The sequence below is a fragment of the Oncorhynchus tshawytscha genome, unplaced genomic scaffold, assembly GCF_018296145.1.
Source record: "Oncorhynchus tshawytscha isolate Ot180627B unplaced genomic scaffold, Otsh_v2.0 Un_contig_1091_pilon_pilon, whole genome shotgun sequence".
Taxonomy (NCBI): domain Eukaryota; kingdom Metazoa; phylum Chordata; class Actinopteri; order Salmoniformes; family Salmonidae; genus Oncorhynchus; species Oncorhynchus tshawytscha.
The window spans coordinates 32,501-47,998 of record NW_024609533.1 but is presented as its reverse complement, the minus strand read 5'-3'; the positions used below and the strand labels follow the sequence as shown (position 1 = coordinate 47,998).

The window sequence follows — 15,498 nt, the reverse complement described above, 5'->3', positions numbered from 1 at the left end:
GTACTCCTGTATAAGGCCTCATTACTACCTGGTACTCCCTGTATATAGCCTCATTACTACCAGGTACTCCCTGTATATAGCCCCATTACTACCTGGTACTCCTGTATATAGCCTCATTACTACATGGTACTCCTGTATATATCCTCATCACTACCTGGTACTCCCTGTAGATAGTCTCATTACTACCTGGTATTCCTGTATATAGCCTCATTACTACCTGGTACTCCCTGTATATAGCCTCATTACTACCTGGTACTCCTGTATATAGCCTCATTACTACATGGTACTCCTGTATATAGCCTCATTACTACATGGTATTCCCTGTATATAACCTCATTCCTACCTGGTACTCCTGTATATAGTCTCATTACTACCTGGCATTCCTGTATATAACCTCATTACTACCTGGTACTCCCTGTATATAACCTCATTACTACCTGGTATTCCTGTATAAGGCCTCATTACTACCTGGTACTCCTGTATATAGACTCATTACTACCTGGTACTCCCTGTATATAACCTCATTACTACCTGGTACTCCCTGTATATAGCCTCATTACTACCTGGTACTCCTGTATATAGCCTCATTACTACATGGCACTCCCTGTATATAACCTCATTACTACCTTGAACTCCTGTATATAGCATCATTACGAGATTGTATATAACCTCATTACTACCTGGTACTCCTGGTATATAGCCTCATTACTACCTGGTTTCCCTGTATATAACCTCATTACTACCTGGCACTCCCTGTATATAACCTCATTACTGCCTGGTACTCCCTTTATATAGCCTCATTACTACCTGGTACTCCTGTATATAACCTCATTACTACCTGGTATTCCCTGTATATAGACTCATTACTACCTGGTGCTCCTGTATATAACCTCATTAGTACCTGGTACTCCTGTATATAACCTCATTACTACCTGGTATTCCTGTATATAACCTCATCACTACCTGGTACTACTGTATATAACCTCATTACTACCTGGTACTCCTGGTATATAGCCTCATTACTACCTGGTACTCCTGTATAAGGCCTCATTACTACCTGGTACTCCTGTATATAGCCTCATTACTACCTGGTACTCCTGTATGTAGCCTCATTACTACCTGGTACTCCTGTATATAACCTCATTACTACCTGGTACTCCATGTATATAACCTCATTACTACCTGGTACTCCTGTATATTTCCTCATTACTACCTGGTACTCCTGTATATAGCCTCATTACTACCTGGTACTCCTGTATAAGTCCTCATTACTACCTGGTACTCCTGTATATAGCCTCATTACTACCTGGTTCTCCTGTATGTAGCCTCATTACTACCTGGTACTCCTGTATGTAGCCTCATTACTACCTGGCACTCCTGTATATAACCTCATTACTACCTGGTACTCCTGTATATAGCCTCATTACTACCTGGTACTCCTGTATAAGGCCTCATTACTACCTGGTACTCCTGTATATAGCCTCATTACTACCTGGTACTCCTGTATATAAGCCTCATTACTACCTGGTACTCCTGTATAAGGCCTCATTACTACCTGGTACTCCTGTATATAGCGTCATTACCTACCTGGTACTCCTGTATATAGCCTCATTACTACCTGGTACTCCTGTATAAGGCCTCATTACTACCTGGTACTCCCTGTATATAGCCTCATTACTACCAGGTACTCCTGTATATAGCCCCATTACTACCTGGTACTCCTGTATATAGCCTCATTACTACATGGTACTCCTGTATATATCCTCATCACTACCTGGTACTCCTGTATATAGTCTCATTACTACCTGGTATTCCTGTATATAGCCTCATTACTACCTGGTACTCCTGTATAAGGCCTCATTACTACCTGGTACTCCTGTATATAGCCTCATTACTACATGGTACTCCTGTATATAGCCTCATTACTACATGGTACTTCCCTGTATATAGCCTCATTACTACCTGGTACTCCTGTATGTAGCCTCATTACTACCTGGTACTCCTGTATGTAGCCTCATTACTACCTGGCACTCCTGTATATAACCTCATTAGTACCTGGTACTCCTGTATATAGCCTCATTACTACCTGGTACTCCTGTATAAGGCCTCATTACTACCTGGTACTCCTGTATATAGCCTCATTACTACCTGGTACTCTGTATGTAGCCTCATTACTACCTGGTACTCCTGTATAAGGCCTCATTACTACCTGGTACTCCTGTATATAGCCTCATTACTACCAGGTACTCCTGTATATAGCCCCATTACTACCTGGTACTCCTGTATATAGCCTCATTACTACATGGTACTCCTGTATATATCCTCATCACTACCTGGTACTCCTGTAGATAGTCTCATTACTACCTGGTATTCCTGTATATAGCCTCATTACTACCTGGTACTCCCTGTATATAGCCTCATTACTACCTGGTACTCCTGTATATAGCCTCATTACTACATGGTACTCCTGTATATAGCCTCATTACTACATGGTATTCCCTGTATATAACCTCATTCCTACCTGGTACTCCTGTATATAGTCTCATTACTACCTGGTACTCCTGTATATAGCCTCATTACTACCTGGAACTCCCTGTATATTGTCTCATTACTACCTGGTATTCCTGTATAGGGCCTCATTACTACCTGGTACTCCTGTATATAGTCTCATTACTACCTGGTACTCCTGTATATAGCCTCATTACTAACTGGTACTCCTGTATATAACCTCATTACTACCTGGCACTCCCTGTATATAACCTCATTACTACCTGGCACTCCCTGTATATAACCTCATTACTACCTTGAACTCCTGTATATAGCATCATTACGAAATTGTATATAACGTCATTACTACCTGGTACTCCTGGTATATAGCCTCATTACTACCTGGTGCTCCTGTATATAACCTCATTAGTACCTGGTACTCCCTGTATATAACCTCATTACTGCCTGGTACTCCCTTTATATAGCCTCATTACTACCTGGTACTCCTGTATATAACCTCATTACTACCTGGTATTCCTGTATATAGACTCATTACTACCTGGTGCTCCTGTATATAACCTCATTAGTACCTGGTACTCCTGTATATAACCTCATTACTACCTGGTACTCCTGTATATAACCTCATCACTACCTGGTACCTGTATATAACCTCATTACTACCTGGTACTCCTGTATATAGCCTCATTACTACCTGGTACTCCTGTATAAGGCCTCATTACTACCTGGTACTCCCTGTATATAGCCTCATTACTACCTGGTACTCCTGTATATAGCCTCATTACTACCTGGTACTCCTGTATATAACCTCATTACTACCTGGTACTCCTGTATATGGCCTCATTACTACCTGGTACTCCTGTATATTTCCTCATTACTACCTGGTACTCCTGTATATAGCCTCATTACTACCTGGTACTCCTGTATAAGTCCTCATTACTACCTGGTACTCCCTGTATATAGCCTCATTACTACCTGGTTCTCCTGTATGTAGCCTCATTACTACCTGGTACTCCTGTATATAGCCTCATTACTACCTGGCACTCCTGTATATAACCTCATTACTACCTGGTACTCCTGTATATAGCCTCATTACTACCTGGTACTCCTGTATAAGGCCTCATTACTACCTGGTACTCCTGTATATAGCCTCATTACTACCTGGTACTCTGTATGTAGCCTCATTACTACCTGGTACTCCTGTATAAGGCCTCATTACTACCTGGTACTCCTGTATATAGCCTCATTACTACCTGGTACTCCTGTATATAGCCTCATTACTACCTGGTACTCCTGTATAAGGCCTCATTACTACCTGGTACTCCTGTATATAGCCTCATTACTACCAGGTACTCCTGTATATAGCCCCATTACTACCTGGTACTCCTGTATATAGCCTCATTACTACATGGTACTCCTGTATATATCCTCATCACTACCTGGTACTCCTGTATATAGTCTCATTACTACCTGGTATTCCTGTATATAGCCTCATTACTACCTGGTACTCCTGTATAAGGCCTCATTACTACCTGGTACTCCTGTATATAGCCTCATTACTACATGGTACTCCTGTATATAGCCTCATTACTACCTGGTATTCCCTGTATATAACCTCATTACTACCTGGTACTCCTGTATATAGTCTCATTACTACCTGGTACTCCTGTATATAGCCTCATTACTACCTGGTACTCCTGTATATAGCCTCATTACTCCCTGGTACTCCTGTATATAGTCTCATTACTACCTGGTATTCTTGTATAAGGCCTCATTACTACCTGGTATTCCTGTATATAGCCTCATTACTACCTGGTACTCCTGTATGTAGCCTCATTACTACCTGGTACTCCTGTATATAGCCTCATTACTACCTGGCACTCCTGTATATAACCTCATTACTACCTGGTACTCCTGTATATAGCCTCATTACTACCTAGTACTCCTGTATAAGGCCTCATTACTACCTGGTACTCCTGTATATAGCCTCATTACTACCTGGTACTCTGTATGTAGCCTCATTACTACCTGGTACTCCTGTATAAGGCCTCATTACTACCTGGTACTCCTGTATATAGCCTCATTACTACCCCTGTATATAGCCTCATTACTACCTGGTACTCCTGTATATAGCCTCATTACTACCTGGTACTCCTGTATATATCCTCATCACTACCTGGTACTCCTGTAGATAGTCTCATTACTACCTGATACTCCTGTATAAGGCCTCATTACTACCTGGTACCCCCTGTATATAACCTCATTACTACCTGGTACTCCCTGTATATAGCCTCATTACTACCTGGTACTCCTGTATATAGCCTCATTACTACATGGTACTCCTGTATATAACCTCATTACTACCTGGCACTCCCTGTATATAACCTCATTACTACCTGGCACTCCCTGTATATAACCTCATTACTACCTTGAACTCCTGTATATAGCATCATTACGAGATTGTATATAACCTCATTACTACCTGGTACTCCTGGTATATAGCCTCATTACTACCTGGTTTCCCTGTATATAACCTCATTACTACCTGGCACTCCCTGTATATAACCTCATTACTGCCTGGTACTCCCTTTATATAGCCTCATTACTACCTGGTACTCCCTGTATATAACCTCATTACTACCTGGTATTCCCTGTATATACACTCATTACTACCTGGTGCTCCTGTATATAACCTCATTAGTACCTGGTACTCCCTGTATATAACCTCATTACTGCCTGCTATTCCCTGTATATAACCTCATCACTACCTGGTACTACTGTATATAACCTCATTACTACCTGGTACTCCTGGTATATAGCCTCATTACTACCTGGTACTCCTGTATAAGGCCTCATTACTACCTGGTACTCCTGTATATAGCCTCATTACTACCTGGTACTCCTGTATGTAGCCTCATTACTACCTGGTACTCCTGTATATAACCTCATTACTACCTGGTACTCCATGTATATAACCTCATTACTACCTGGTACTCCTGTATATTTCCTCATTACTACCTGGTACTCCTGTATATAGCCTCATTACTACCTGGTACTCCTGTATAAGTCCTCATTACTACCTGGTACTCCTGTATATAGCCTCATTACTACCTGGTTCTCCTGTATGTAGCCTCATTACTACCTGGTACTCCTGTATGTAGCCTCATTACTACCTGGCACTCCTGTATATAACCTCATTACTACCTGGTACTCCCTGTATATAGCCTCATTACTACCTGGTACTCCTGTATAAGGCCTCATTACTACCTGGTACTCCCTGTATATAGCCTCATTACTACCTGGTACGTCTGTATGTAGCCTCATTACTACCTGGTACTCCTGTATAAGGCCTCATTACTACCTGGTACCCCCTGTATATAACCTCATTACTACCTGGTACCCCCTGTATATAACCTCATTACTACCTGGTACTCCTGTATAAGGCCTCATTACTACCTGGTACTCCTGTATATAGCCTCATTACTACCAGGTACTCCTGTATATAGCCCATTACCTGGTACTCCTGTATATAGCCTCATTACTACATGGTACTCCTGTATATATCCTCATCACTACCTGGTACTCCTGTATATAACCTCATTACTACCTGGTATTCCTGTATATAACCTCATTACTACCTGGTACTCCTGTATAAGGCCTCATTACTACCTGGTACTCCTGTATATAGCCTCATTACTACATGGTACTCCTGTATATAGCCTCATTACTACATGGTATTCCCTGTATATAACCTCATTACTACCTGGTACTCCTGTATATAGTCTCATTACTACCTGGTACTCCTGTATATAGCCTCATTACTACCTGGTACTCCTGTATATAACCTCATTACTCCTGGTACTCCTGTATATAGTCTCATTACTACCTGGTATTCTTGTATAAGGCCTCATTACTACCTGGTACTCCTGTATATAGCCTCATTACTACCTGCTACTCCTGTATGTAGCCTCATTACTACCTGGTACTCCTGTATAAGCCTCATTACTACCTGGCACTCCTGTATATAACCTCATTACTACCTGGTACTCCTGTATATAACCTCATTACTACCTGTACTCCTGTATAAGGCCTCATTACTACCTGGTACTCCTGTATATAGCCTCATTACTACCTGGTACTCTGTATGTAGCCTCATTACTACCTGGTACTCCTGTATAAGGCCTCATTACTACCTGGTACTCCTGTATATAGCCTCATTACTACCAGGTACTCCTGTATATAGCCCCATTACTACCTGGTACTCCTGTATATAGCCTCATTACTACATGGTACTCCTGTATATATCCTCATCACTACCTGGTACTCCCTGTAGATAGTCTCATTACTACCTGGTATTCCTGTATATAGCCTCATTACTACCTGGTACTCCCTGTATATAGCCTCATTACTACCTGGTACTCCTGTATATAGCCTCATTACTACATGGTACTCCTGTATATAGCCTCATTACTACATGGTATTCCCTGTATATAACCTCATTCCTACCTGGTACTCCTGTATATAGTCTCATTACTACCTGGTACTCCTGTATATAGCCTCATTACTACCTGGAACTCCCTGTATATTGTCTCATTACTACCTGGTATTCCTGTATAGGGCCTCATTACTACCTGGTACTCCTGTATATAGCCTCATTACTAACTGGTACTCCTGTATATAACCTCATTACTACCTGGTACTCCTGTATATAACCTCATTACTACCTGGCACTCCCTGTATATAACCTCATTACTACCTGGTACTCCTGTATATAACCTCATTACTACCTTGAACTCCTGTATATAGCATCATTACGAAATTGTATATAACCTCATTACTACCTGGTACTCCTGGTATATAGCCTCATTACTACCTGGTTTCCCTGTATATAACCTCATTACTACCTGGCACTCCCTGTATATAACCTCATTACTGCCTGGTACTCCCTTTATATAGCCTCATTACTACCTGGTACTCCCTGTATATAACCTCATTACTACCTGGTATTCCCTGTATATAGACTCATTACTACCTGGTGCTCCTGTATATAACCTCATTAGTACCTGGTACTCCCTGTATATAACCTCATTACTACCTGCTATTCCCTGTATATAACCTCATCACTACCTGGTACTACTGTATATAACCTCATTACTACCTGGTACTCCTGGTATATAGCTCATTACTGGTATTCCTGTATAACCTCATTACTGGTATTCCTGTATATAGTCATTACTACCTGGCATTCCTGTATATAACCTCATTACTACCTTGAACTCCTGTATATAGCCTCATTACTACCTGGTACTCCCTGTATATAACCTCATTACTACCTGGTATTCCCTGTATATAGACTCATTACTACCTGGTGCTCCTGTATATAACCTCATTAGTACCTGGTACTCCCTGTATATAACCTCATTACTACCTGCTATTCCCTGTATATAACCTCATCACTACCTGGTACTACTGTATATAACCTCATTACTACCTGGTACTCCTGGTATATAGCCTCATTACTCCCTGGTATTCCTGTATATAGCCTCATTACTACCTGGTATTCCTGTATATAGCTTCATTACTACCTGGCATTCCCTGTATATAACCTCATTACTACCTGGTACTCCCTGTATATAACCTCATTACTACCTGGTATTCCTGTATAAGGCCTCATTACTACCTGGTACTCCTGTATATAGACTCATTACTACCTGGTACTCCCTGTATATAACCTCATTACTACCTGGTACTCCTGTATATAACCTCATTACTACCTGATACTCCTGTATAAGGCCTCATTACTACCTGGTACCCCCTGTATATAACCTCATTACTACCTGGAATTCCTGTATATAGCCTCATTACTACCTGGTACTCCTGTATAAGGCCTCATTACTACCTGGTACTCCTGTATATAGCCTCATTACTACATGGTACTCCTTGTATATAGCCTCATTACTACATGGTATTCCCTGTATATAACCTCATTACTACCTGGTATTCCCTGTATTTAACCTCATAACTACCTGGTACCCCTGTATATAACCTCATTACTACCTGGTACCCCCTGTATATAACCTCATTACTACCTGGTACTCCTGTATATAACCTCATTACTACCTGGTATTCCCTGTATATAACCTCATTACTACCTGGTACCCCCTGTATATAACCTCATTACTACCTGGTACCCCTGTATATAACCTCATTACTACCTGGTACTCCTGGTATATAACCTCATTACTACCTGGTACCCCCTGTATATAACCTCATTACTACCTGATACTCCTGTATTTAACCTCATTACTACCTGGTACCCCTGTATATAACCTCATTACTACCTGATACTCCTGTATATAACCTCATTACTACCTGGTATTCCCTGTATATAACCTCATTACTACCTGGTACTCCTGTATATAACCTCATTACTACCTGGTACTCCTGTATATAACCTCATTACTACCTGATACTCCTGTATAAGGCCTCATTACTACCTGGTACCCCCTGTATATAACCTCATTACTACCTGGTACTCCCTGTATATAACCTCATTACTACCTGGTACTCCTGTATATAACCTCATTACTACCTGGTACCCCCTGTATATAACCTCATTACTACCTGGTACCCCCTGTATATAACCTCATTACTACCTGATACTCCTGTATATAACCTCATTACTACCTGGTACCCCCTGTATATAACCTCATTACTACCTGATACTCCTGTATATAACCTCATTACTACCTGGTACTCCTGTATATAACCTCATTACTACCTGGTACTCCCTGTATATAACCTCATTACTACCTGGTACCCCCTGTATATAACCTCATTACTACCTGGTACTCCCTGTATATAACCTCATTACTACCTGGTACTCCCTGTATATAACCTCATTACTACCTGGTACCCCCTGTATATAACCTCATTACTACCTGGTACCCCCTGTATATAACCTCATTACTACCTGATACTCCTGTATATAACCTCATTACTACCTGGTTAATATTTTCAAATTTCATTTTGCAAATGTTCTTACTTTTAAACTCTGCATTGTTGGGAAAGCGCTTGTGGTTTATTACATCACAATAACATCTACAACTGTTGTATTCAGTGATGATTCAAATTAGATTAGACATGATTTATAGTAGTATGTTGATATAAACAGTGGTGTTCTGGGACAGAGTGTGTGTGTGTGTGTGTGTGTGTGTGTGTGTGTGTGTGTGTGTGTGTGTGTGTGTGTGTGTGTGTGTGTGTGTGTGTGTGTGTGTGTGTGTCTATCTGTGTGTGTCTGTCTATCTGTGTGTGTGTGTGTGTGTGTGTGTGTGTGTGTGTGTGTGTGTGTGTGTGTGTGTGTGTGTGTGTGTGTGTGTGTGTGTGTGTGTGTGTGTGTGTGTCTGTGTGTGTGTGTGTGTCTGTGTGTGTGTGTGTGTGTACCTTTGCCCTGGGCCAAGTTGCGGTTGAATCCCAGTGGACTGACAAACTCAAACAGGAAGACAGAGACGGCCGTGACCAGGAGTAACATCACAAACATCATCACCCAGACAGACGCACTGAAGGGCTCTGAGAGAGAGAGGGGAGGAGAGAGGGGAGGAAGGGAAAGAGAGGGGAGGAAGGGAGAGAGGAAGGGAGAGAGGAAGGGAGAGAGAAACACAGAGAGAGAGAGGGAGAGAGGGGGGGAAGGGAGAGTTTCATAACCACTTTATTTGGTGTAAAGCATTGCCATCAGCAGCACCAGCCCTTTAAAACCAGCGCTTCTGACGTCACACATGTAGATACATACTTATCATTAATCTCTATAACACCATAGTAAGCAGACAGAGAGAGATGGAGGAGGGGAGGACAAAGACAGACAGAAAGATATCTAGAGAGACTGGGAGAAAGAGAATGAGAACAGGGAGAGAAAGAGAGAGAGAGAGAGAGAGAGAGAGAGAGAGAGAGAGAGAGAGTGAGAGAGAGAATGGAGAGAGATAGACAGAGTGAGAGAATGGAGAGAGAGATTGGAGAGAGAGAGACTGGAGAGAGAATGGAGAGAGAGAATGAGTGTTAACACGTTTCCCATGCCAATAAAGCCCCTTGAATTGAATTGAATTGAATTGAATGGAGAGAGAGGAGAGAAAATAAAAACCAAACTACACGCTTGATTTATCGACTTCCAAAAAGCATTTATTTCTATTTGGCATACAGGACTGTTCTACAAAGTTATTGACAGTGGTGTTGGGGGTAAAACATATGACATAACTAAATCAATGTATACTGGCAATACGTGCAGCATTACAATTGGCAAGAAAAGAACAGAATTCTTTAACCAGGGGCGGGGCCTTCATCAGGGGCGGGGCCTTCGTCGGGGCCCTTCGTCAGGGGCGGGGCCTTCGGCAGGGGCGGGCCTTCGGCAGGGTTGCAATCTGAGCCCTGCACTCTTCAATATTTACATCAATGAATTGGCCACTATTCTAGAAAAATCCTCAGCCCCTGGTGTTAGTCTGCATAATTCAGAAGTTAAATGCCTGCTCTTCACAGATGACCTATGCCTGCTGTCACCCACAGCACATGGCCTACAGCAGAGCCTGGACCTGCTAGAGCAGTACTGCCAGACCTGGGCCCTGGCAGTAAACCCCCACAGCACATGGCCTACAGCAGAGCCTGGACCTGCTAGAGCAGTACTGCCAGACCTGGGCCCTGGCAGTAAACACCCACAGCACATGGCCTACAGCAGAGCCTGGACCTGCTAGATGCCCTATACCTGCTGTCACCCACAGCACATGGCCTACAGCAGAGCCTGGACCTGCTAGATGCCCTATACCTGCTGTCACCCACAGCACATGGCCTACAGCAGAGCCTGGACCTGCTAGATGCCCTATACCTGCTGTCACCCACAGCACATGGCCTACAGCAGAGCCTGGACCTGTTAGATGCCCTATACCTGCTGTCACCCACAGCACATGGCCTACAGCAGAGCCTGGACCTGCTAGATGCCCTATACCTGCTGTCACCCACAGCACATGGCCTACAGCAGAGCCTGGACCTGCTAGATGCCCTAGACCTGGGCCCTGGCAGTAAACACCCACAGCACATGGCCTACAGCAGAGCCTGGACCTGCTAGAGCAGTACTGCCAGACCTGGGCCCTGGCAGTAAACCCCCAAAAGACTAAAATAATGATTTTCCAGAGAAGATCCAGATCTCAGGGAATTAGACCAAAGTTCTCAATTGATACAAAATATATAGAGTACTGTACACACTACAATTACTGAGGTTAAATATATAGAGTACTGTACACACTACAATTACTGAGGTTTAAATATATAGAGTACTGTACACACTACAATTACTGAGGTTTAAATATATAGAGTACTGTACACACTACAATTACTGAGGTTTAAATATATAGAGTACTGTACACACTACAATTACTGAGGTTTAAATATATAGAGTACTGTACACACTACAATTACTGAGGTTTAAATATATAGAGTACTGTACACACTACACTTACTGAGGTTAAATATATAGAGTACTGTACAGACTACAATTACTGAGGTTTAAATATATAGAGTACTGTACACACTACAACTACTGAGGTTTAAATATATAGAGTACTGTACACACTACAATTACTGTGGTTTAAATATATAGAGTACTGTACTGTACACACTACAATTACTGAGGTTAAATATATAGAGTACTGTACACACTACAATTACTGAGGTTTAAATATATAGAGTACTGTACACACTACAATTACTGTGGTTTAAATATATAGAGTACTGTACACACTACAATTACTGAGGTTTAAATATATAGAGTACTGTACACACTACAATTACTGAGGTTAAATATATAGAGTACTGCACACACTACAATTACTGAGGTTAAATATATAGAGTACTGTACACACTACAATTACTGAGGTTTAAATATATAGAGTACTGTACACACTACAATTACTGAGGTTAAATATATAGAGTACTGTACACACTACAATTACTGAGGTTAAATATATAGAGTACTGTACACACTACAATTACTGTGGTTTAAATATATAGAGTACTGTACACACTACAATTACTGTGGTTTAAATATATAGAGTACTGTACTGTACACACTACAATTACTGAGGTTAAATATATAGAGTACTGTACACACTACAATTACTGAGGTTAAATATATAGAGTACTGTACACACTACAATTACTGAGGTTTAAATATATAGAGTACTGTACACACTACAATTACTGAGGTTAAATATATAGAGTACTGTACACACTACAATTACTGAGGTTAAATATATAGAGTACTGTACACACTACAATTACTGTGGTTTAAATATATAGAGTACTGTACTGTACACACTACAATTACTGAGGTTAAATATATAGAGTACTGTACACACTACAATTACTGAGGTTTAAATATATAGAGTACTGTACACACTACAATTACTGTGGTTTAAATATATAGAGTACTGTACACACTACAATTACTGAGGTTTAAATATATAGAGTACTGCACACACTACAACTACTGAGGTTTAAATATATAGAGTACTGTACACACTACAATTACGGTGGTTTAAATATATAGAGTACTGTACACACTACAATTACTGTGGTTTAAATATATAGAGTACTGTACACACTACAATTACTGAGGTTTAAATATATAGAGTACTGAACACACTACAATTACTGAGGTTTAAATATATAGAGTGCTGTACACACTACAATTACTGAGGTTTAAATATATAGAGTACTGCACACACTACAATTACTGAGGTTAAATATATAGAGTACTGTACACACTACAATTACTGAGGTTTAAATATATAGAGTGCTGTACACACTACAATTACTGAGGTTTAAATATATATAGTACTGCACACACTACAACTACTGAGGTTTAAAATAATCTCAACTGGACACCTTAATGAGGCAGTGAATGAACTGAGAGAGAAAGCACACAGGGCATTCTACACCATTAAAAAACACATTCAAATTGAAATACAAATTAAAATGTGGCTAAAACTAATTGAATGTGTCATTGAACCAATTGCACTTTATGGCAGTGAGGTGTGGGGTCCACTTGCAAAACAAGATGTCATCAAATGGGACAAACACCCCATTGAAACCATGCATGCAGAGTTCTGTAATTCTCCTACATGTCCAGAGGAAAACTACAAACAATGCATGCAGGGCAGAATTAGGCCAATATCCACTAACAGTACTTCTGGTCAGACTCCGGAGACGGGCACATCGTGCACCACTCCCTAGCATTCTTCTTGCCAATGTCCAGTCTCTTGACAACAAGGTTGATGAAATCCGAGCAAGGGTAGCATTCCAGAGGGACATCAGAGACTGTAACGTTCTCGCTTCACGGAAACATGGCTAACTGGAGAGACGCAATCCGAAGCGGTGCAGCCAGCGGGTTTCTCCACGCATCGCGCCGACAGGAACAAACATCTTTCTGGTAAGAAGACGGGCGGGGGCGTATGCCTTATGGCCAACGTGACATGGTGTGATGAAAGAAACATACAGGAACTCAAATCCTTCTGTTCACCTGATTTAGAATTCCTCACAATCAAATGTAGACCGCATTATCTACCAAGAGAATTCTCTTCGATTATAATCACACCCGTATATATCCCCCCAAGCAGACACATCGATGGCTCTGAACGAACTTTATTTAACTCTCTGCAAACTGGAAATAAATTTATCCGGAGGCTGCATTCATTGTAGCTGGGGATTTTAACAAGGCTAATCTGAAAACAAGACTCCTAAATTTTATCAGCATATCGATTGGCAACCAGGGGTGGAAAGACCCTGGATCATTGTTACTCTAACTTCCGCGACGCATATAAGGCCCTGCCCCGCCCCCTTTCGGAAAAGCTGACCACGACTCCATTTTGTTGATCCCTGCCTACAGACAGAAACTAAAACAAGAAGCTCCCACGCTGAGGTCTGTCCAACGCTGGTCCGACCAAGCTGACTCCACACTCCAAGACTGCTTCCATCACGTGGACTGGGAGATGTTTCGTATTAGCGTCAGACAACAACATTGCCGAATACGCTGATACGGTGTGCGAGTTCATTAGAACGTGCGTTGAAGATGTCGTTCCCATAGCAACGATTAAAACATTCCCTAACCAGAAACCGTGGATTGATGGCAGCATTCGTGTGAAACTGAAGGCACGAACCACTGCTTTTAATCAGGGCAAGGTGTCTGGTAACATGGCTGAATACAAACAGTGCAGCTATTCCCTCCGCAAGGCTATCAAACAAGCTAAGCGCCAGTACAGAGACAAAGTAGAATCTCAATTCAACGGCTCAGACACAAGAGGCATGTGGCAGGGTCTACAGTCAATCACAGACTACAGGAAGAAACCCAGCCCAGTCACGGACCAGGATGTCTTGCTCCCAGGCAGACTAAATAACTTTTTTGCCCGCTTTGAGGACAATACAGTGCCACTGACACGGCCTGCAACGGAAACATGCGGTCTCTCCTTCACTGCAGCCGAAGTGAGTAAGACATTTAAACGTGTTAACCCTCGCAAGGCTGCAGGCCCAGACTGGCATCCCCAGCCGCGCCCTCAGAGCATGCGCAGACCAGCTGGCTGTGTTTACGGACATATTCAATCAATCCCTATACCAGTCTGCTGTTCCCACATGCTTCAAGAGGGCCACCATTGTTCCTGTTCCCAAGAAAGCTAAGGTAACTGAACTAAACGACTAAGCCCCGTCACTCACATCCGTCATCATGAAGTGCTTTGAGAGACTAGTCAAGGACCATATCACCTCCACCCTACCTGACACCCTTGACCCACTCCAATTTGCTTACCGCCCAAATAGGTCCACAGACGATGCAATCTCAACCACACTGCACACTGCCCTAACCCATCTGGACAAGAGGAATACCTATGTGAGAATGCTGTTCATCGACTACAGCTCGGCATTCAACACCATAGTACCCTCCAAGCTGTTCAAACTCGAGAC

The 15,498-nt window shown here is 41.9% G+C and overlaps 1 pseudogene; it reads right to left on the bottom strand.

Moving 5' to 3' along the window:
• LOC121845040 overlaps window positions 1-15,498 on the bottom strand; it is a 112,790-nt pseudogene that overhangs the window by 66,180 nt on the left and 31,112 nt on the right.